The following is a 17395-nucleotide window of genomic DNA, read 5'->3' on the forward strand; positions in this document are numbered from 1 at the left end:
ACACACACACACACACAAAAAAAAAAAAAAGAAAGAAACTAGTGCACCAATTTACCCCATATGCCAGAATAAACTCAAAATGGATAAAAGACTTAAACATATGCTGTGATACCATAAAAGTCTGAGAGGAAAACACAGGCAGTAAAATTTCAGATGTCCCAACCAGTAACATTTTCACCGATATATCCTCAAGGGCAAGGGAAATAAAGGAAAGAATAAACAAATGGGACTACATCAAACTAAAAAGCTTCTGCATGGCTAAAGAAAACATCATCAGGATCAAGTCAGCGGCAGAGCCATTATACAGATGACAAATTCCAAAGGTGTTCAAGAGACAGTGGATATTATGTATACCGTGACATGCTTGGAGAAAAAGGAGATTTTATTACTTCACCTGAAATAAGTCAGATCTTTGGGGAGCTGCTAGGGATATGGTTTATTAGTGAATGGATAGCCAATGGAAAAAGTGCAGCTTTCCAGCTGGTAGAACTGGGCCCAGGTCGGGGTACCCTCGCAGGAGATATTCTGAGGGTGTTTAGTCAGCTTGGATCTGTGCTGAAAAACTGTGACATTTCGATACATCTTGTAGAGGATACAGTTTTTATCTTGCACATGAATTTTTTGACGTTCTTCCTGTGCACAAGTTTCAGAAAACCCCGCAAGGATGGCGAGAAGTATTAATTGATATTGATCCACAAGTTTCTGATAAACTGAGGTTTGTTTTGGCGCCTTGTACCACCCCAGCAGAAGCCTTCATACAACCTGATGAAACAAGGGATCACGTGGAAGTGTGTCCTGATGCTGGTGTTATTATTCAGGAACTTTCTCAGCGCATTGCGCAAACTGGAGGTGCTGCACTGATTGCTGATTATGGTCATGATGGGACTAAGACAGACACCTTCAGAGGGTTTTGCGGCCACCAGCTTCATGATGTCTTGATTGCCCCAGGAACAGCCGACCTCACAGCTGATGTGGACTTCAGTTATTTGCGCAGAATGGTACAGGGAAGTGTGGCTTCTCTGGGTCCAATAAAACAACAAATGTTCTTAAAAAATATGGGCATTGATGTCCGGCTGAAGGTTCTTTTAGATAAATCAGCTGAGCCATCACTGAGGCAGCAATTACTTCAGGGGTATGATATGTTAATGAATCCTAAGAAGATGGGAGAAAGATTTAACTTTTTTGCCTTGCTGCCTCATCAGAGACTTTGTGGTAGAAGCCAACAGATAAATGCACATCAGTCAAAACCTTCTCCACCTCCTGTAGCTGGATTCAGTGAACTTGCTTGGCAGTGATATTTCAGTTTGGACTTTTTGCCCCTAAGTCTGCCTAAGAAACCAAAACAAAGGGAATGCATTTCATATATCACAGATGACAACCTTCAAAGAACAAGTTGTGCAGCAAAATATCAGTCCATAAAATGAAATCCTTCCTTATTGAAGTTATTAGCTCATTGATAATTAAGGATCTTCTTCCATATCATCTGGATTGGGAGCCATGATGAAGTGCTTTGGGCATACAAGGTTGTGTGTGTATGCATGTATTTCCCAGCGGGCATCGTCACTTTCGTGTGTAATGTAACGTTCTCCAATGCGAGTTTCAAATTCTCGAAGGTCAAGCCAAGTCTGATAGTCCTAGAAAAAAATGAAGTGATTATGAACTGTAAAAGAAACAATCCTGTCAACCCTTCTTTTTTTTTTGCTTAGCACTCTACCTTCTCATAAGTACTCGCTCTAAGTTCCATTTGTAATATTTTAAATTAGCAATGTTCAAGATAAATACGTTTTCAAATTGAGTCTCTATGAAGAAATTATACCTAGTTTCTAGAATTAAAAAAAATTGTCTCAGCTTCTGAGGTGGCTAATAACAATCACAAACATTTTTGTGCTATATTATGAGAGGCCTACAATTGACTCCTTAACAATAGGAGAAAGTGCTTACCTAGAATCTATTGTCAGGGTAATTTAATAATCCCTGAGAGTAACTATGATTGCATTTTTTTGAAGTTAACTCTACCCCTCATTCCCTTTAAAATAATTCTAAAGCTTCTCTTTATGCTGAAGTTTGGGGGTACCTTTTTACAAATCTACGCAATGGCTTTTGGAGGAATTAAGCCCAACATTTCAAGTGGCATTTCTGATCTCTTCAATGCAAATTTAAACTTTTCAGTGAATATTTTGAAAGTGAAATATATTTGACAAAATATGCTATGCTCACCTTTAAAAAGGTGAAATGAACATATAAATAAAGCCCTATAAAAAGTGAATTCGAGACTTCCGGCCAAGATGGAGGCTTAGACGGACACGCTAGGTCTCCCTCTACAACTAGAGAGGAATACAACTACTTCAAAACAAAGGATAACTAGAAATTCCAGAAAATAAAACTACACGGAAGTCCAACATATGAAGTTATAAACCAACGGTGCCATTTGGGCAGGTAAGAGTTAAAGTGGGCAGTGCTGTTTGCGGTCGCACCCGGAGCGGCGGGCTGCGAGGAGTCCCGGTGGCCAAGCCCCTGGGTGCGCGACTCCGGAGCTGGGGAGAGCGGCTACGCAAGCCCCTGGCGGTGCGCGACCCCGGCGAGGAGTCCCGGTGGCCAAGCCCCTGGCGGTGCGCGACTCCGGAGCTGGGGAGAGCGGCCGCCGCATCGCCTTGAACAGTGAGGCCCAGGGGGGCGGGAGGACGGATCCCGGTCTCCTACCTGAATAACTGTGTGAATCCATCTTGGACCCCCGCCCCCACAGAAAGCACCACAGGGCTGCGAAATAGGTCGCAGACAGACACCGGTCGCTGACTTGTGACGCGTACACAGGCACTGCCCCCACAGCCAGCCCAAGAAAACAAAACGCATCTGTCAAAATGAGGCAGGCAACTATAGAAATCCCGGTGACACAGCTCACCAGGCAGCAGATAGAGAACCTGACAGATGAACAGATAAGAAACCTGTCAGAGGCTCAGTTCTGGGCCATTGTTATCAGGTGGCTTACAGAATTCACAAAAGATCTGGAAAAAGATATGAAAGAAGCGAAAAACTTTCATAACGAAAGGAACAAAACCACATACGAGACAGAAGGTGAGGAATCCAGAGATCATTTCAACAAACTGGAATATGAAGAAGGAACAAGCAGTCAACCAATGCAGCGAGAGGAAGTAGGAAGCAACAACGAAAGGATCAGAAACCTCTGGGACAGCTATAAAAGGCCCAACATAAGAATCATTGGTTTGCCAGAGAATGAGGAAGATGAACTAGAACTTGAAAAATTGAGTGAAAATATAATAAAGGAGAACTTCCCAGACTTGGGGAAGGGAATAGACCTGCAGGTCCAGGAAGCAAGGAGAGTTCCCAAGAGACTGGACCCAGGGAGAACCACTCCAAGACACATTATAATCAAAATGTCAAAAATTAAAGATAAAGAGAGAATCTTAAAAGCAGCAAGAGAGAAGAAAAGAATTATGTACAAAGGGGTCCCAATTAGACTATCAGCTGACTTCTCAAGGGAAACCCTACAGGCAAGAAGAGACTGGCAAGAAATATTCAAAGTAATGAAAATCCAAAACCTACAACCACGAATACTCTATCCAGCGAAATTGTCATTCAGAATAGAAGGACAGAGAAAGTGTTTCCAGGACAAAATAAAACTGAAAGAGTTCATTAGATCCAAACCACTGTTATATGAGATGTTAAAGGGACTGGTTTAAAAAAAAAAACAGAAGCTAGGGAGATGAAACAAAGGCAAACTAAATAGGCAACGAGAGGGAAAGAGGAACTGTGGGTACGGGAAGCATATTGGGGGGAGGTCAACAGGGAGGGGGAATGGGGAAAGGGAGGGAGATGATATAGGAATTGGGGATCAAGGTAGGAGGGAATGGAATAGACGGAGAGAGATTGGGAGGAACTGTATGCACAACTAATGGACATGATCTAAAAGGGGGGGACAACTGGAGGGAGGGGGGCCACCGGGTGGAGGGGAGCAGAGGGAAGGGAAATTGGCACAAATGTAATAATTTAATCAATAAAACACATTAAATCATTAAAAAAAAAAAAAAAAAAGAAAACATCATCAAAATGAAAAGAGAACCAATCAAATAGGAAAACATATTTTCCATACCTTGGACAAGGGTTTGATCTGCAAAATATGTAAAAAAAAACTCATATGACTCAACACCAGGAAGACAAACAATCCAATTAAAAAATGGGCAAAGGATCTGAACAGACTATTCTCTGAGGATGATGTACAGAGGGCCCATAAGCATATGAAAGGATGCTCAACATCACTAGCCATCAGAGAGATGCACGTTAAAACCATATTGAGATACCACCTCACACCAGTCAGAATGGCCATCATTAACAAATCAACAAACAACAAGTGCTGGTGAGAATGCGGACAAAAGGGAACCCTAGTGCACTATTGGTGGGAATGCAGACTGGTGCAGCCGCTATGGAAAACAGTATGGAATTTCCTCAAAAAATTAAAAAATGGAACTGCCTTTTAACCCAGTAATCCCACTGCTGTGATTATACCTGAAGAATCCTGAAACACCAATTCAGAAGAACTTATGCACCCCTATGTTCATTGCAGCACTATTTACAATAGCCAAGTGCTGGAAACAACCTAAGTGCCCATCTGTAGATGAGTGGATCAAAAAACTGTGGTACATTTACACAATGGAATACTATACAGCAGAAAGAAGCAACTCCTATCTTTTGCAACAGCACGGATGGAACTGGAGAGTATTATACTAAGTGAAATTAGTGAGGTGGTGAAAGACAAATACCATGCGATCTCACCTATAAGAGGAACCTAATGAATAAAACAAAAAAAGGAGCAAAATAGAACCAGAGGTGAAAACAAGGAACAGACTCACAGTGACCAGAGGGGAAGGGGCAGGGGGATAACAGTGAAAAGATGGGGAAGGTTCTAGTCGAGGAACAGGTATAAATGACCCATGGAAATGGACAACAGGGTTGGGATTGACTGTGGGAGTGGGAGGTGGGCGGGGCAGTGGAGAGCAATTGGGGAAATTTGGGACAACTTTAACAGAACCACAATAAAATAAAGCAGGCAGATACTTGAGTGGAGACAGTGTTTGAAATAAAGGAACAGTATTGAGTGAATCTCCATTTTTCTACAACAACAACAACAGCAAAAGAACTCATACTACCTAACACCAAAAAAAAATAAACAAGTAGATTAAAAATTGTGCAGAGGACATGAAAAGAAATTTCTCCAAAAGAGACATACAGATGGCCGATAGACATGAAAAGATGCTCAACATCACTAATCAAAGAGATGCAAAATAAAACCACAATGAGATACCACCTCACACCAGTCAGAATGACCATCATCAATAAATCCACAAACAACAAGTGTTGCTGAGGATGTGGAGAAAAGCGAACCCTCATGCACTGTTGGTGGGATTGCTAATTGATACCGCTGCTATGGAAAACAGTGTGGAAGTTACTCAAAAAAATGACAAATAAGCCTGGCTGCTGTGGCTCAGTGGATTGACCATTGGCCTGTGAACCAAGTGTCACTGGTTTGATCCCCAATCAGGGAACATGACTAGGTTGCACGTCAGGTCCCCAATTGGGGGTGTGAGTGAGAGGCAACCACACAGTGATGTTTCTCTCCCTCTCTTTTTGCTTTCCCCTCTCTCTAAAAAATAAAATAAAATAAATAAAAACAAACAAATAAATAATTAAAAAAATATTACAAATAAAATTGCTGTATGACCCAGCATTCTCAATTCTGGGTATTTATCTGAAAAAAAATCCAAAACACTAATTTAAAAAGATATATGCATCCCTATGTTGATTGCAACATTATTTACAATAGTCAAGATATGGAAACAACATTGGTGTCCATTAATAGACAAGTGGATAAAGAAGTAGTAGTACATATATATATAATGGAATATTACTCAGGCATAATAAATAATGAAATCTTACCATTTGTGACAACATGGATGGATCTAGAAGGTATTATGCTCTAAAGGTATCATTTTAAGTGAAATAACTCAGGTACAGAAAGACAAATACCACATGATTTTACTTATATGTGGAATCTAAAAAACAAAATAAGTTATAAAAGAAAACAAAAACAAACTCATAGATACAGAGAACAAACTGGTGTTTGCCAGATGGGAGGGGAGGTGTGGGACAGAGTAAAAACAGGTGAAGGGATTAAGAAGTACAAATTGGCAGTTAGGAAATAGTCACAGGGATGTAAAGTGCAGCATAGGGAGTGTAGTCAATAACATTCTAATACTATGTATGGTTTCAAGTGCGTACTAGACTTACCAGGGGATCATGTCGATTACATAAATGTCTAACCACTATGTTGTATGCCTGAAACTAATGTAATATTGAATGTCAATTATAATTTAAAAAATAAAATTAATAAAAAGAAAGAAAGCTTTGAGCAGCCTCTAGAGAGACCTCTGCCAGGCTCACAGTTGGGGATGTACATGTTATAAAACAAAATTACATACCAAATATGCCACTTCTGATGGAGAGTAAATATATTTAGCAAAACCAGGTTGAAAGCGGGGTCTGAGTAATATCCTCATGAAATGTTATTAAATAGCAGGGGATGATCTGAAGACTGAGTTGGAGGTCTTCACAAATTTGAGCTCAAAAGTTGTTCTCAGAGGTCATGTAAAAATTTAACTGAAAGGATCCTAATGAAATGCCATGGAAAAAAGACGTGTACAACAGGTTTTGTTAAAGAAGAATCCCGAGGGAGCCCCAAAACTCTAGCTCCTGGTGTACACAGCCTGTAATCCCATCCTGCTGAATGTGTCGGCACAGGATAGATGAATATTTGCTTTTATTATAGGGTTACACTGTGTAACAAAATAGTGGGATAATCACTGCTGTGATTATGTCATGTTATCAATGATCCCACAAGTCTGTGGCAGTCTACTGGCCTTGTAGAAGTATTATTGAACAGTAAGTTGGGGTCTGGCTACCCACCGCCACCCTCTAGACAAAATTTCAGAGGCAAATGTTTGATGATAAAGGGAAATAGTCTTTATTCAAAAGCAGTCACTTACGCCTATCAAGTCACAACTTTAATTACTTAAGCTTATTAATTAAGGCTAAACTCTAACACCTGGGTTCTCCTATCTTTTCCCTGTTAGTTTCTATAGGGTTAGTTTACAAAATAAAACAACATACTACATAAAAGCTACACAATTCCGAAGAATGGCAGGCTTCTGTCTCAGAACCTGTTCCCTCAGGAACACCTAAAGAATAAACCTGCCAGGCCAGCCTGATCCTAGGCTGTGCCTGGAGTTCCTTCCCATACAAAATACTGTCCATTGGGAAATGCAGGCAGCTGCAGCATGAGCTAGAGCCAGAGCCAGAGCCAGAGCTAGAGCCAGAGCCAGAGACAGAGCCAGAGCCTGAGAGAGAGAGAGCGCGAGCCAGCTCAGGAGCCAGAAAGGCTCATGAGCCGAAGAGCCAGGCCTCATTTTATTTCCATTGGGTCTGGAGGCATTCTGCTTCTCAGCCAATCCCATCCTAGACTGCTTTCCATTGCCTTGGCAAACTCCTCCTATAGCCCCTCTTGCTTCTCTCCAGTGATCTGAATCAGATCTCTCCGTATCAGAAGCAAACGGTTATGAGGTGAGCTACAATGTCACGTTGTAAGAGGGCCATAGGGTTAGCAACGAAGTGAAGCCTCTTGGAGCTAATAGTGAACCCTGGCTGAAAGCCATCAAGGAAAAACAAACAAACAAACAAAAATGGGACCTCAGGGCTACAGCCTTCTGGCATTGGATTCTGCCAACAATCGGGTGTAGTTGGAACTCTGAGCCTTTGATGAGAATCACAGCCCCTATGGCAACACCCAGAAATCAGCCTAGTGAAACCCTGAGCAGAGAACCCAGCTATTCCATCACTCACAGAAACTACATGATAGTAAATGTGTGTTGCTTCAAAATTTTTTCTTTGATTTTTTTAGCATGTGGAATCTAATGAACAAACAAAAAAATAAAATAAAATAATTATTGATATAGTTGTATTAATAACTACTTTGTGTGTTACTGTTTCCTATTGTTGTCCTTGTTTTTTGTTGTTTTCTTTCTTTCTTCTTTGACTCTTTTGATGCCCTCACTGGCTTTAATTGAGCTATTATACAATTTTGTCTTTTCCTCTTCCCAGCAATCAATTAAATTTCTTATTAGAATAGAATTTTTTAGTGGTTGCTCTTGAATATGCAATATACATTTACAACTAATCCAAGTTCTTCTTCAAATAACAGAACACCACTTTCTAAATAGTACAATTACCTTATAAGAGAGTATTCCCAGAATAAGAACACACACATAGATAATGGAACAGAATAGATAGCTCAGAAATAAACTCACATCTTTATGGTAAATTAATATTTGACAAAAGAAGGCAAATGCATACAATTGAGTAAAGACAGACTCTTCAATAAATGGTGCTGGGAGAAGCAGACAGGTACATGCAAAAGAAGAAGGAGGAGGAGGAGGAGAAAGAGAAAAAAAACTAGACCACCATCTTGTACCACTCATTCGAAATGGATAAAAGACTTAAACAAAAGCCATGACACCACGAAAATCCTGGAGGAAAACACAAGCAGTAAAATTTCAGCTATCTTGCATAGCAATATTTTTGCCAATATACCTCTTAGGGAAAGAAAAATAAAGGAAGGAATAAACAAATGGGACTACATAAAATTAAAAAGCTTCTGCACAGCTCAAGAAACCATCATCAAAATGAAAAGGGAACCAATTGTATGGGAGAACATATTTGCCAACAATGCTTCAGACAAGGGTTAATCTCCAGAAAACAACTCATATGACTCAACACCAGAAAGACTAACAATCCAGGTAAAAATGGGCAAGAGACCTGAACAGACATTCCTCCAAGGAGGACATACAGAGGGCCCATAGTCATATGAAAGGATGCTCAACATCACTAGCCATCAGAGATGCAAATTAAAACCGCAATGAGATACCACCTCACACCTGTCAGAATGGCTATCACTAACAAATCAACAAACAAGTGCTGGTGAGGATGCGGAGAAAAGGGAAATTCCTGGTAGGAATGCAGACTGATGCAGCCGCTGTGGAAAACAGTATGGAATTTCCACAAAAAACTAAAAATGGAACTGCCTTATGACCCAGTAATTCCACTGCTGGGAATATATGCAAAGAATCCTGAAACACCAATTCAAAAAAATGTATGCACCCCTGTGTTCATAGCAGTGCTAATTAAAATAGCCAAGATCTGAAAGCAGCCTAAGTGCCCATCAGTATATGAGTGGGTAAAAAAAACAGTGGTACATTCGCACAATGGAATACCATGCAGCAGTAAAAAAGAAAGAATTCCTACGTTTTGCAACAGCCTGGATGGAACTGGAGACAATTATGCTAAGTGAAATAAGCCGGTCAGTGAAAGACGAATACCATGTGATTTCACTTATAAGTGGAATCTGATGAACAAAATTAATATGCAAGACAGAACCAGAGGCATAGAATCATGGAACAGACTGACAGCTGTAAGAGGTGAGGGGGGAGGTGGGGACTGATTGAAAGAAAGTGAAGGGATTAGTCAAATACAATGTATGAAGGACCCATAGACATGGACAACAGTGTGGGGATTGACTATGGAAGTGGGGGGTGGGCTGGGTGGAGGTGGGTGAAGTAGGAAAATTGGGACAACTCTAAAAGCATAAACAATAAAATATTTTTTTTAGTGACAAGAAAAGAAAGAGAGTATTCCCAATTCCTCCCTCCCATCCCTTGTAACACTGATCCTATTCATTTAACTTATCCATAAACAACCACCACCAAATACATTGTTACTATTTTTTAACAAACTGTTCACTGTAAGCTCAATTAAGAATAAGTTTTTGTCTTCCCTGTTATCTTTGGGTTTCCCTTGAGATCTCTATTCTTAAGTAACGTTGGAGTTGTGTACGAAGAGGACCCAAGAAAATGGAACTTATTTGTAAAAAATTCTGTATTTATTCTTCATATTTAAACTTCAGTCACCCTCAAAGTACTCTCCATTTGATGTAATACAACCATTAAGATGTTTTTCCCACTGCTCAAACAGTTTTTGAACTGATCAATGCCCTTTAGTGCTTCTGCCGTTTTTTGTCTCATCTCTTCCACATTGGCGAAACGTTTCCATCTGAGGACTTTTTCATCTGAGGAAACAAAAAAATATACTCAGGGCGAGATGGGTTGAATAGAGAGGGTGGGGCATGGGGGTAATGCCGTTTTTGATCAAAAGCTGCTGAACACTCAGCGTGTTGTGGGCAGGTGTGCTCCTAAATTACCAATTGTGAAATGGGCAAATGCATTGAAAGAGCCTTAAAAAAAATCCAAGTGGATTGAGCATCGGCCTGCAAGCCAAATGTCACTGGTTCAATTCCCAGTCAGGGGCACATGACTAGGTTTCACATCAGGTCCCCATTTGGGGTTGTGAGTGAGAGGCAACCACACAGTGATGTTTCTCTCCCTCTATTTCTCCTTTCCCTTCTCTCTAAAAATAAATAAATAGACAAACAACAACAACAAAAATCCACTGAAGGCAGCCTGTCACAACAATGCCAGATGGTACACTGATACAGTCGGGCTCCCAGAACACTCACCTAACAGGGGAATCCTGTACTAAAAGAGGCCTGCCCTCCAGAAGATAATTCTGTTTGGGGGGGGGGGGCAGGGTCCTTATAGTTCTTCCAGTTTTAGTCCTCTGATATTATATAGGAGCCCTATTGTACTAATGTGTCAGAGGAGGGAAATTGTTCTATTGTCTTATGATGAGATTGTCATTTGTTAGCTGGCCTGGTCCCTAGTCTGAATTTCAAAAGTGCTTCTCAGTTTTCCCCCCCTTTGGTAAGATAGAAGGGCAAGAGAGGGCTGGAGTGAGTATTTTTATTCCCTTAGTTTAGTTAGTATCTGGTAAAACTCTGGCCAGTCAGTATCTGGTAAATGCAACTCTCTTAAGAGCAGGTCTTGTTTAGGACAACACAATGCTGTGGTCATACTTAAAATGACCCCTACTTCCCTCCACCTACCAAATACAGGAGAGGATTTTTCTCCAACCTTCATTGTGAGAACCTGAAGGTTGCCTGGAAGTAAAACTCATGAGGGTTTCAGAGGCCACTAACACTAATCTTCCCTGGATTTTTTAATTTGCAAATGTGTCCACACTAAATCTCCAGTAATTCATGAATTACAGTTTAGGTTCTCTTAACCTGGTACTATTTCCCACAGAGTTTAGTGCTTCTGGGCTTTTACTCCAGGTAAGCTGTAGCTATCTTTATCTGCCAGGGTTTCTCTTTAACTTGTGGGGTGGAATATTGCCCTATGACCACAGTTCTCTGAGGGAACTAAGAAGAGTTGTTGATTTTCAGTTTGTTCAGCTTCTTTGTTGTGTGTATGAAGTAATGACTTTCAAGCTCTTTACATGCCACACCAGAAACTAGAAATATCCTGTCTTTTAAAAAATTCTGTGTTCTCAGAAATTTTCTGAACTTTATCTTATATTGATCTTTTTTAGGTATATTTTACTACATTATTACAGTTATCCCAATTTCCCCCCCCTTTTGCCCTCCACCACCCAGTACTCCACTTCCCTCCAGCAATCCCTCCCACACACTTAGTTCATGACCATGGGTCATGCGTGTAAGTTCTTTGTCTTCACTCTTTCCTATACTATTCTTAACATCCCTCTGTCTATTTTGTTCCTACCAGTTATGCTTCTTAATCCCTGCACCATTTCTCCATTTCTCCCCCTTCCCCCTACCAGCTGATAACCCTCCAAATGATCCCCATACCTATGATTCTGTTTTGGTTATTTACTTAGTTTGTTTTTGCTTTTATTTTTTAGATTCAGTCATTGATAGTTGTAAGTTTGTTCTCATTTAATTTTTTTAGGATTGTATTTATTTACTTTTAGAGAGGGGAAGGAAGGGAGAAAGGGAGGGAGAGAAACATCAATGTGCAAGAGATACATCAGTTGCCTCTCACATGCCCCCAACTAGGGACCTGGCCTGCAGCCCATGCATGTGCCCTGACTGGGAATTGAACCAGCGACCTCTCAATTTGTAGGCTGGTGCTCAGTCAACTGAGCCACACCAACCAGGGCTGTTTCATTTTAATGTTCATAGTTTTGATCTTTTCTTTAAATAAGTCCCTTTGACATTTCATATAATAATGGCTTGGTGATGATGAACTCCTTTAGGTTTACCTTGTCTGGGAAGCACTTTATCTGCCCTTTCATTCTAAATGGTAGCTTTGCTGGATGGAATAAGCCTGGTTGTAGGTCCTTGCTTTTTATCACTTTGAATACTTCTTGCCAGTGCCTTCCAGCCTGCAAAGTTTCTTTTGAGAAATCAGCTGACAGCCTTATGGGAACTCCTTTGTAGGTAACTCTCTGCTTTTCTCTTGGTGCTCTTAAGATTCTCTTTTTATCTTTAATCTTTTGCATTTTAATGATGATGTGTCTTGGTGTGGCCCTCCTTGGGTCCAACTTGTTTGGAACTCTCTCTGCTTCCTGGACTTGTATGTCTATTTCCTTCACCAAATTAGGGAAGTTTTCCTCCATTATTTTTTCACATAAGTTTTCAATTTCTTGCTCTTCCTCTTCTCTTTCTGGCACCCCTATGATTCGGATGTTGGCACTATTGGAGATGTCTCAGAGTCTTCTTAAAGTCTCCTTGTTTTTTTTGAATTCTTGTTTCTTCATTTTGTTCCGCTTGAATGTTTATTTCTTCTTTATGTTCCAAATCATTTATTTGAATCGTGGCTTCCTTCCCATCACTGTTGGTCCCCTGTGTATTTTTCTTTATTTCACTATGTATAACCTCCACTTTTTCCTTTATTTTGTGGCATTACTCAATCATTATTCTGAGCATGCTTATCACCAGTGTTTTGAACTCTGCATCTGACAGATTGGCTATCTCCTTTTCACTTAGATCTTTTTCTGGAGTTTTGATCTGTTCTTTCATTTGGGCCATACTTCCCTGTCTCAACTTGACAGCCTCCCAGTGTTTGCCTGTATGTATTAGGTAGAGCTGCTGCATCTGTTACATTGTAAGGGGCAGAGCCTTAGGAATTCATCAGTGCTGGGCGACCTGGTTCACCATTTTGTGGTGTTGTATGTGGAGGAGGGGTCAGAGAGGCAACAATCCCACTTGCTCGGCACTCGCTCCATTTCCAGTCACTTCACCTGCTTCCTGTATGAGACTGGAGCCCCTCTAGCTGTTGCCCTGGTGATGGTTCCCAAAGTGGGTAGGTTTGCATACGTTCAAGGACTGTAGGGGCCCTCTAAATGGATTCTCCTGAGAGACCAGCTGTTTCTGCCACTAACCCAACCCCCACTGGTTTTCACAGCAAGAAGCTATAAGGCTTTATTTTTCTGGCACTAGAACTGTGAGATGCACGATTTAACCTGGGGCTGGGTTCTCTCCCCAGGTGGCCCTCCTGGCTTTTCTCTGCCACATATGTATGCAGGACTGCTAGATCTGCCATACTGCTGCAGCTGCACCCTTGCCACCCCCACTTCGCCTCCACCACACCGCGTCCTCTCTACCCCAGCTCCCTAGCTACGCCCCTCCTACCCATCTAGATAAATATTTCTTCTTAAATCTGTGGTTGTCAGATTTCCATAAAGTTCGATTTTCTGGCTGTTCTGGTTGTTTTGCTTTTGTTTTTTTGGTGTTTTTTGTTGTTGTTGTTGTTGTTGTTTGAGGTAGTTGTATTCCGTCTTCTGGTTGTGCAAGGAGGCAAAGCATGTCTACCTAAATCTCCATATTGGCTCTTTCCTGAATAGAAAGAGCCTGGTTTCTTAACTGAGCAGCTGAACACATGGTACAATTTTGTTAATAATAAATTAAATTCCTGATAAAGAAAGAAAAAAACAAAGAAAGAAAGAAAGTAAGAAAGAAAGAAAGAGAAAACCATATGAGTTTAAGTCACTCTCAGTTGGGTTTTATTTTACTTGTAGCTGAAAAAAATTTTAACTGATCTATCATAGGGTTTCTACATAATATGCTACTACTTCTTAACTTAGTAATTTGAGGCATTATCTTTTAGCATCTTGTTATGGTAAAAGATGATTTACCTTTTTCTTATCGCCTTTACACGCACTCTGTTTTCCTTCCCTTCATTCTTCCACTATGTTTATAATTCCTAGTAAATCAGTAGTTGCTACAGAGTCAAGAAGTGTACAATAACTAACATTTTCTGCATTTTTAATATTCCTGGTTTTAATAATTGCTTAGTTTTCCCCCTTAAAATGTGCCCAGCCTTAATTTTCCCATTCACTTTATCAGTTTTTTTCATAAACCTATTCACATATTTTTCACAAATATTCAAAGCCCTCAGCTTACTGAAATAAGAAGAACCCAATAAAAAATTGATTGGGCCCTGGCTGGTGAGGCTCAGTGGATTGAGCACCAACCTGTGAATCAAGGGTTGCTCATTTGATTCCCAGTCAGGACACATGCCTGGGTTGTGGACCAGGTTCCCCAGCTGGGAGCGCCTGAGAGACAACAACACACTGATGTCTCCTCTCTTTCTCCCTCCCTTGCCCTCTCTCTAAAAATAAATAAAACCTTTAAAAAAGTTGATTGGTTGGGAGCTTGTGTGAGAGGCAGGGGTTTGTCAAGATCACTACCAGCCTTCCCTTTAAGGCGACTGGATGGGGACCTGAGCATTCTGCTGGGGGACTCATGAGTCCAGAAATTGAAGGCTTTGTTCTGAGACTGTTTGATTTCTTTGGGGAGCACTCTGTATTTTGGTCAAGTGCAGATGCTTGGCTCTTGTAATTTCTACCCAGGAGCACAGAGAATGGCAGAAGGAGGGTGGGACAGTCAACTGTTCCAACATATACATTCAATTCTCCCCCTACCGGGGTCTCTACATCTCACTGCTACCTTCAGGATACCTTTTGGGCACCACAGCCTCACCAGGATTTTGCAGGCAGACCAACATTCTCCACACAGGTCCCCTCCTGTAACAGAACCCCTGGGCTGCTCCGATTGAAACAGAACCCACGGGCTGTTTAGTTAGGGGCCCGATTGCCCGCCGCCAGATTCATAACTCTGAATACCAGAGTTTGGTGAAAAGAAAAAGAATTGTTTATTTACACAAAGTCCTGCCTCCACCTGCCAGACCTGGCCAGTCTTAGGAAAGTCAGAAACACCGTTTCCCTACTTCCTAGGCACAGCTCAGCTTTACCAGTAGCTGCCAGTCACTCAGTACTGATTGGGGAGGTCCTTTCTGTGCTGTGGTGCCCTCCAGCTCTCAATGCAGGACCGCCTGGATTCTCAGCCTCCTTGTAAACTGCCTTCTTCCTGCAAACCGCATGGATCTCCTCTCCTTCTCAAAGCAGCCTGGCAAGAGCCTCTTCTTAAAGCAGCCTGGAGATCCCTTCTCCAAGCCAGATGGAGGGAGCCCACAAGAGCCAGAGAGTGAGGGCGTGAGGGCCAGGGAGAGCCTGAGAGAGAGAGCCTCCTAGAGCCAGAGCCAGCCCAAAATGTCCGCAGCTGCTCTCTTCCCCCCTGCCACCTCTCTCCCCCTGTGTCCTCTCACGCAGTGGGTGTTGCAAACAGTTCTGACAATTCACAGAACCCTACGTAGGCTCTGTCTGCTTCTTCCATACCAGCCCACAGTCCAAGATCCCTCCCATCTTCCTGAGCCTTGGAAGTAAAGCGGATCTTTGCAACAATGTATCCAGCCACTAGCTCCAGGCATGCAAGGGCATCCTGAAAGCTGCTTCCTGCTCCCTATCTCCCAGCGGCAAACTCTGGGGTTTGTTTTTGGACTCCCCTGTTTCTGTAACACTCCCACGTGTGGACTGTGCCTCTACCTTTCCAAGCCCTGCTTTCTGAGTTACCGTCCCTTCTGCCCCTTTCTGCTTGCCAGGAGGTTGGTGAAGTCTCTTCCCCATTGATGGGACTTCCTCCAGTTTGTTTGGAGATGTGAGTTTATACACTTGATCCCTATACTCTTTTGTTACGGGGTGTCAGGACTTAGATGAGACAGATGCATTCCAGCTTGTTGAATAGAAGGTAGAAAAAGAATTGTTAACAGCCCCAAATTATTTGGAGAGGCCTCAAGTGTGTAGACCAACTTTTGTGAACCATTGGCAATGGAAAAGCCTGCATTTGGGATTCTGATGAATTTGAGTTTGAATTCCGCTTCTCTGACCTCCTTACTCAAGTCACATCCATGGGACTCAATTTTCTTCTCTACAAAATAGGAATAATACTGTCCACGTGATAGAGTTCTGGGAAGATTTCCTTAGCTCCTATATATAAAGCATCCAACAAAGGGCTTGGCAAGCAGTAGGCACCCAAAACTGGAGTGATCACTTTTTAATGGGAGCAAGTGGGAAATGTGATTGGAAAGATCTGAATCAGGTTTTAGGAGGGCCTTGGATGCCAGGACTTAGTCTTGCGACACTGAGGAACACTGGCTGGCTTGTGAGCAGGAAAGTGACTTGATCTCAAAGAATTTGTCCAATTGTTCCTTCAGTTGGGTGTGGAGTGGGTGTGGAGCAGAGGAAGAAGCCCTTGGCCCAGCAGCTCTTGGGTTAAAACCTTCTGCATCTGAGTTATTTGTAACCGTTGTCATAGAAACAAGTTTGGCAAGTGAGCCAGTGCTACAAGCTCCTGGCAGTAGGGAGGGGAGGGCAGTGGGGAAAGACAGAAGATTTGGAAGGGGAGGTGGGGGGTCGTCTGTGACCAGTGTCTCATTTTCCTCTGATTTGTCTGAACCATTCAGCAGGAGGTGAGGGTGAGCGTCCTCCAGGGAGAATCACTGGACATTGGAGACTCTCCTGCCCAATCTCCTGATATTCCAGATGTGAAAATAGATCCAGAGAGGTCCAGTAGCTGGCTCAAGACCACACAGAAAGTCATGGAAAGACACAGGACAGATGTTTTTAGAAAGGACTCAAGGTCATGGAACTGAAGCATAGTAAAACTGGAGAGGACCTTTGGAAACATTTCATGCACCTCTCTGCCAACACACGTGCTTTTGTTGTCATTGTTGCTCGTATGGCAAATCTGCAGAGTGAGTTTGACCTGACTCGGGGTCACACGCAACTCAGGTGCTGACTTGAGATCGAACGCAGAGGCCTTGGGCCTCCCAGGCTTGGGTACTTCCTGAGGAAGTGGTAGTCTAGGGTTCACAGTTCAGAGAAACCCCTCACTGACAACCGGGAAAGTAGGGCCTCCCAGGGTAATATTGATTTGACTTCCTTGGACTTTGACCCCACTGAAAACCAACAGGCATGTATTCAGGTCACATTGCTCCTCCTCCTTCTGCAAGTATGTGTGTCCTGCTACCAATGACAATGCTGTTGCACAAAGGATAGCCCAGCCTCACTCCACCCTGAACCA

The 17395-nt window shown here is 42.1% G+C and overlaps 1 pseudogene; it reads left to right on the forward strand.

Moving 5' to 3' along the window:
• The first annotated feature begins 345 nt into the window (after positions 1-345).
• Positions 346-1707, forward strand: LOC149991376 (protein arginine methyltransferase NDUFAF7, mitochondrial pseudogene; annotated as a pseudogene).
• Positions 1708-17395: the final 15688 nt, after the last annotated feature.

The sequence above is a fragment of the Furipterus horrens genome, unplaced genomic scaffold (genome assembly GCF_987537825.1).
Source record: "Furipterus horrens unplaced genomic scaffold, mFurHor1.1.pri manual_scaffold_17, whole genome shotgun sequence".
NCBI classification, from domain to species: Eukaryota; Metazoa; Chordata; class Mammalia; order Chiroptera; family Furipteridae; genus Furipterus; species Furipterus horrens.